Source organism: Polypterus senegalus, chromosome 13, assembly GCF_016835505.1.
Source record: "Polypterus senegalus isolate Bchr_013 chromosome 13, ASM1683550v1, whole genome shotgun sequence".
Taxonomy (NCBI): domain Eukaryota; kingdom Metazoa; phylum Chordata; class Cladistia; order Polypteriformes; family Polypteridae; genus Polypterus; species Polypterus senegalus.
Window position 1 is genome coordinate 38218210 of NC_053166.1, and position 7234 is coordinate 38225443.

Sequence of the window (7234 nt, forward strand, 5' to 3'; positions counted from 1 at the left end):
TGTGTGTGTGTGCGTACACACGCGTGTGTGCTGTGACGTGTCTGAAAATTTGTTTGCCGAAAAAAATCAAATGAAGTGCGCCGAAGAGCTGAGTTCACGTCTTGCAGCCCCATTTAAACAGGAAGCTTTTCATTACATCGGCTGAAAAGGTCTATTTTAAGCACAAATCAGTGCCATGATAACAAAATCATTTCAAGGACTTAAAAAAACAAATAATTCCTTGCAGAAAAAATATGGATTTCACAAACATAGAATTTGTAGCCCAATTCGAATGGGCTCCCAATCGATATTCTTTATATTTGAGCACTACCACTGTGCACACCTGTTACTTTTGAAATTAAATCGAGTTGGCCAGTTACAAGCATCAACTGGATGATAACATCCAAACAAGACTACAAGATAAGCACATTAGTGAGTCTTCATTGTTTGTTAAATTATTTTACATATACCCTGCTGTTTTTTTCTAAGACTCTGTGAAGCGCCTTGAGCATGGGAAAGGCGCTATATAAATAAAATGTATTATTATTATTAAAGTTGTGTTTTTATTATATTTTTCTCAAACAAGTAAAAAAAAAAAAACAAACACTTTTCCTCCCGGGCAACGCTGGGTATTTCAGCTAGTATATATATATATACACACATATACAGTATATAAAGAGAGAGGGATGGATAGATAGATATGCATGTTACTTTTTACTTAGTGTATTTATAGGATTTATTTAGAAATGCAGAAAATCAGTGGAGTGTTGAATGATAGGTAATTGCTGACAAGACAGAAGTTGAGCCACTTTATCAGAACAGATGGCTGGTTCTGTAAAGGTGACTTCATTCTGCCACACTTTGATAAGACCAGGCCTAGAGACAGATTTTTTTTTACCTTAGTTTTGTTAAAGTGGGAAACCAGATGTCAAGACACTGGTTTTAGGCATAAATACATTTGAAAAAAATCTAAAAGACCTCTGGGACATCTGAAATAAGAGTGTGGATTATTTAGTATACTTTTATTGTAAAATTACTCTGACAGTGCAGAGAACAGTGCAAAGGACTTTTTTATTTTAAAGCCCAGTAAAAATACAATGATTAGTAGTGCTAACAGAATAGGGAAGAGAGCAAAAAGATAAATGCAGACATGCACACACATGCTCCCTCCGTATTTAAATAGAAGTATATGTGGCCTTATAGACTACAGATAGGGATAAATGTCATCTGGAACTGGTTCAACTGACCAAGCCACAGCAATCATTTCAAGACAGATGATCTTTGAGGCCAGAGCAGGAAAAAAAACAGCTGAATCCTGGCCCTCACTTTCTAGTGGTTAAGGAGGATTCTTTGCCAGAGTCAGAAAATGAAGCAAGGTACATGTGCATGTAAATGATGTGCACTCTATGCTATGTCAGACAGGTTTGTGGTACTCCAAAATTGTATTAAAGTGCACTTCATTCAAAAATATCTCTTCACAATATATTGTGTTGTGGGTAAGAAAACACTCCATCTCTGATATTTTGCTTTTTACACAGTAAATTTGGAGGGATTTTTTTCATTAGTTACAGTGCCATAGAGAGCAATGGGGTCCAACTCTGGTCCTGGAGAGCTGCATTAGTTTCACATTTTCATTCAAATCTTTTTCTTAATTAATAACCAGTTTTTGCTGAAAATTAATTCTCTTAACTTAATTTTTAATTGACTTCCTGTTTAAGACTCAGGCCCTTCAATTGTTTCTTTTTTCTTAATTAGAAGCCAAAACAGTAACAAGTAATGAACCAACATACAACATCATACAACATCTGAAAATAAAGAAAGGTGAAGGTCCCAGTTACATTGATCTGCTCAATTCCCAAAAACTTTCTGACAGAGCTCTTAGAAAATAGAAAATCAACAGTTCTGGAAATGTCTGCTTTGGCAAAATGGGAGCACCAACCAGCCAGAATTGGCTTCTAATTAAGGAACTGGTTTGAGTGAAATTGGTTGGAGTTTGAGGCCCCAACTTAGCTGGTCATCTGTTGGCTTGCCCTAATACTCATTTTTGATTGGCTACCATTTAAAGAAAAAAGAAACACTTCAGAGAACCAAGTCTTAAATAACAAGATAATGAAGGGAAATTCATAGCAAAAATTGGTCACTGATTAAGAAAGTTGCATGAAGAAAAACATGCAGTCACTGCGGCCCTTCAAGATTGGAGTTGGACACCCATGATATAAAGAAGATTAAGAAGGAAAATATTAGCCGTAAGTTTAATGTTTCTTTCATTCATTAGGTGTGAATGACGGGCAAACCCGCAGTCTTCAAACATGACATAATTATTTGTCTCTCCAGCCAAAGTAGACTGAAGCCAATTAAAAAGCTAAATAACGTCAACGTTTTGAATACTGGGAGTAGCTTTCAGGCCTGGCACAGAAAAAATTCCTCAACCATACATCTGACCTTTTTACCTTTCCATTACAATGATGTCAGGTCTAGAGGAGTATTATAACTGAAGGGAAATCCTCACAAAGATGCTGTAAAAAATCATTTAGGGTCTGTCAGTGTGGAAAGGATTATCATAAAGTTAGTGGACCCAAATTACTGACATTTTGTTAAAAAAAAAAAAAAATTTGAGACAGTAATCAGTCTTCGTAAAAGTAACGATACTGCCAAGATTCATTCAATAGCAAAACATACATTTTTACAGTAATTCACAAAGAGACCTAAAACAACACGTGGGATTCAATAGGCCTCTGTCTAAATAAGTGTTCATGATTCTACCAGGAGAAAGACACTTGGCAGACATGGGAGTTATGGCACAGCAGCAAACTGGAAACCATTTCTGACTAAGAGCAACATGAGTACTCACCACAGGCTAGCCAAAATGTTCATATAATAAGGGATAGGGAACAATTTTCGACAACCAAATGATTCAAAACTGGAAATTGTTATCTGACATGGACCACATTTTGCCTACAGCAATGGCGGTGGTGTTGTCATTGTTTGTGGGTGCTTTCTTTGTCAGTGGCTGGATATCATGTCTTCACTGGAAGAATAATACAAATATCCTGTGCCAAAGCATCCATCTAAAGAAAGCAGAGGCATCATCCTCTTTAATAAAACCCTTGTGTGCGTCCAGTGCCCGTGTGTGTGTGTCTTCTGGTGAAGTGAGCATGCGCAGGGCCACACAGCACGTGTTCAGTCTTTTCCTGTGCATTCCCTGTGCAGAGAGGTAGACAGATACACACGCAGCGCGCGCGCGAGTCACGCGCACACACGCACACACATGCACAGGCGCACGCGCGCATGAAACACACACACATGCGAGACACAGACAGACACACACACACAGACAGGCGAGAGACAGACACACACACAGACACAGAGGCGCGTGCTTAAGAGACACACACACGCAGGCCTGCAAGAGAGACACACACACACAGGGGCATTGCATTGTTGCAATGTTACTTTTCTTGGTTGTTTATTAAATTACAGATTTTTCAAATGTTCATTTTTTCCCCTGTGCTTAAAACTCATTAAAAAAAGAGTTTTTAGCGAGCAGGTCATAAGGCTCTAGCACAAATTCTTGCAGTGTTAGTTTTCTCTGTTATTCAAGGTTTTCTTAGTGTTATTCAATGTTTTTACATTTAGTTTACTATTACGCTGTGCTTTATATGGTATAGTTAACTATATTTGTGCTTAAAAACGTAAAAAATATATATTTACATACAGTTCATACGGTCTGGAACGGATTAATTGTATTTACATACAATCCTATGGGGGAAATTACTTCGGTTCACGACCAAATCGGGTTACAACCAGAGTTTTGGAACGAATTACGGTCGTGAGCCGAGGTTCCACTGTATTACTGCCAGACAAAATTACAGGCATTTCACGGAAATACAAACCAGTATTACTGAGAGAGAAAATTAACAGCACACAATACAGTGACGTATATTACAGCCACATACAAGGTCCCTTGCCATTTAATATAGACTGTTCATACAAATGTTTATGTACTTCTGTTCTAGCGCCCGTTATTTTAACGGGCTTAATGTCTAGTTCTTTCATAAGATGTCATGTAGTAGCTAACAGTCTGAAATGCTCACGAAAATCTATAATGTATCAAAATGAATGAAGAAATAAAAAGATTAGCAATGGTCTACAGCTAAGCATCCTTTAGATGTGGTGGCAGAACCAGAATAGAGAAGTTAATTCATAACCCATATATATTTCCGAGTTGAAGCAAGGAGGAATGGGCCACAACTTTAGTACAGCTACAGTCGATACCAAGGTGAACAGGAGGCTACAGGAGTCAGCTCTCAAGCGAGAAACAAATTCTTGAAAACATTTTTATATATATATACAGTATATGATTTAAATTATGTGTTTTACATGATAATAGTTAACATGATACAAACTAACTAATAAAAACTACCAATAAACTAACTAACTGAAACTAACTAATAAAATTCACTCTTTCTTGAAAAATATAAAAGGTGGCCGTTTTCCTGGACAACAAAACCTCTGCAGAGATTCAGTAAAAAAAATTGAGTTCAACTCTTCTAATAGTAAGTTCAGCGGCTTAAAATATACCTTTGTATGTGTTTTAACCTAGCAATTTTCAAGCATCAGCCTAGGTACCACTTATCTTTATTTTTGTAAACTGGTTTACCAGCTAAATATTAAGCCATGGATATTTTATTAGACTTCTCATCTGCCTCCAGTGTTAGGCTAAGCTATTGAAAAGTCATTCTTGAATTTGTATATCTAGTGTCCTGAAGGGGGCACTCCAGTTTCCCAAACCCAACACAGTCACAGGCACAAGTTCGGCAACATACAAAGGTTTTATTTCATGGACAACTCTTCCCTGAATCGTTTCCCACCTGCACAAGCACAGTACAACAAGGAAACACCAAAGTATACAACAAGTCTTCTTCCCTTTCTCTCTTTCGCTGTGTCCTCTTCCACCTCCACTCTTCTCAGCAAGCTTTGAAAGCCAGAAGTCTACGTGACCGTCATCATCAGGTCCTTCCATGAAAACCCTAAATACAAACAGGACTGTTTGACTTATGTTAGGTAGATTGCCCAGAGGGGACTGGGCGGTCTCGTGGTCTGGAACCCCTACAGATTTTATTTTTTTTCTCCAGCTTTTGGAGTTTTTTTTTTGTTTTTTCTGTCCAACCTGGCCATTGGACCTTACTTATTCAATGTTAATTAATGTTGACTTATGTTTATTTTTTATTGTGTCTTCTATTTTTCTATTCATTTTGTAAAGCACTTTGAGCTACATTTTTTTGTATGAATATGTGCTATATAAATAAATGTTGATTGATTGATTGAAGCTTCTTCCTCCTGATTGCAGCTCTCAGAGCTGAGGCAATTGGCTCCTTTTATGCAGCACCTGGGAGTACTTCCGGTGGCCTGTTAGAATGGTCCAGTAGCACTTCCAGGTGAGGTGGGACCCCACTGAAGTAGTGCTAAGGAGTCCTTGCATCACTCCCTAGCGGCACTCACAGGACCCAATAGGACTGAGTAACAGATCTCCATCTCCCATGAAGTCCTGTGGGAATCCATGGAGCTGCAGCAACCCAGGTGGGCAGCCATCTAATATCTCAAGGGAGGTAATGCCCTATATGTACACTCTCTCCCCCAAGTCCTTCCACTACGAAGGTGTCTCAGCTGTCTGCCAAAATCTGCATTTCTTTTTCATGTTTAATTTTGTTTTATTTTATGATCTTTTGCAACCCCATTCAGCATATTCAGTGCTGTATTTGTTTTTCTGTATGCTGAATTGGAGTGCTTCCTGTTGCCACCTTACATGTGTTTGATGGCTACAACCTTTGTTTGGCTTTAGGCTTGTTGAGCGACAGTGCTAATGTGTGGCACTGCATTGAGTGGGATGAAGTTCTGTTTGCTTTGACCTGTTACATATGCACTCACAGACATATTTGTTAGGTATCAAAATACTCTAGATTTTATCTGTATTGTAATCAGGAATTAGACCCCTCCATGAAAACCCAATGACTGCTGCTAAATTTGTGCCAGCGCCAACACTAACACACTGGGAGATGCTGATCTAGTTGCATTTACTTCCATCAAAGATGGTGAAACCAGTTATTGGATCCACAGGACAATTACTTTTTTTTAAAAGGTTTAACTTTTGTTAATTAACTTATTAAATTAACACAAAAAAAGGAATGATGAAAAACCCTAACAACACTAAAAAGTCCTCAATTATTTAACTTATTGAATAAATCAAACAAATAAAGAAATTCAAAAACAAGAATTCAAAATGTCCAAAAGGTAAAACTGAAAATACAAGGTTCTAGAATACAAAGAAACTAGAAAATAATCAAAATGAAATAAGTAGTCCAGAGATGTTACATAAAAGAGGCAATTACTAAGCAAAAGCTAAAAATTCAAAAAGCAATCAAACCAACCATCCATCCATCCATTATCCAACCCACTATATCCTAACTACAGGATCACGGGGGTCAACCAAATATTGTAAAAGCAAAAAGGGAGCAGAACACAGCTGAGAACCTACATAATGCCTCTTCAAAACTGTAGTGGCAGAAAGAACCTTAAAATGTCTGCAAGTGCTATGGGGAAATTAATTAAAGCACCTGGGGCCTGTTTCCTCATTCAATGGTCTCACATTTTATATATAAACGTCTATGCGTGGAAGTGTGTGTGCCTGTCCGGCCCGGAAGTGAGAGGTGGAGTCGGGGCAAGGGCTCCACTTCCGAGGAAACAGAAAACTAAACGTACACGCATGGAGTGTGTGTCTCTCTGTCTGTCTGGCCCAGAAGTGCGAGGCTATTACAGCATGAAGGTCAGAGAGCTGGCAAGACTCTGCAAGAAAGCAACTCTGTTGCCAAAGTAGAATCGCAGAGAAAAGAGAGAAATTTTTACTTAAGTAAGACAAGCACATCAGTAAAATGCTATCCCATTTATTGTCCCTCCTGCTGCTGATACACAAGCGAGGCGAGCAGATCGGCAAAACAAAACCTAGGAGAGAGAAGCCCAGAGTAGTTCCTTTCAATTACGTGACATCACTACATTTCAATTTTTTTTCTGATGATTTCAATAGTTTCTAGGACCCCGAGCGTTTTACAGCACAGGCTTACACAGCTAATTTCTGCTATAAAAGAATATAATACAATTAAAAAGACACAAGGAAATATAAACTAAAACTTAAAAAAATACAATTAACAATTGCTAAACTATTCCAAAAAAACGAACTAAAGCAGAACTGCTCTAATGAAAA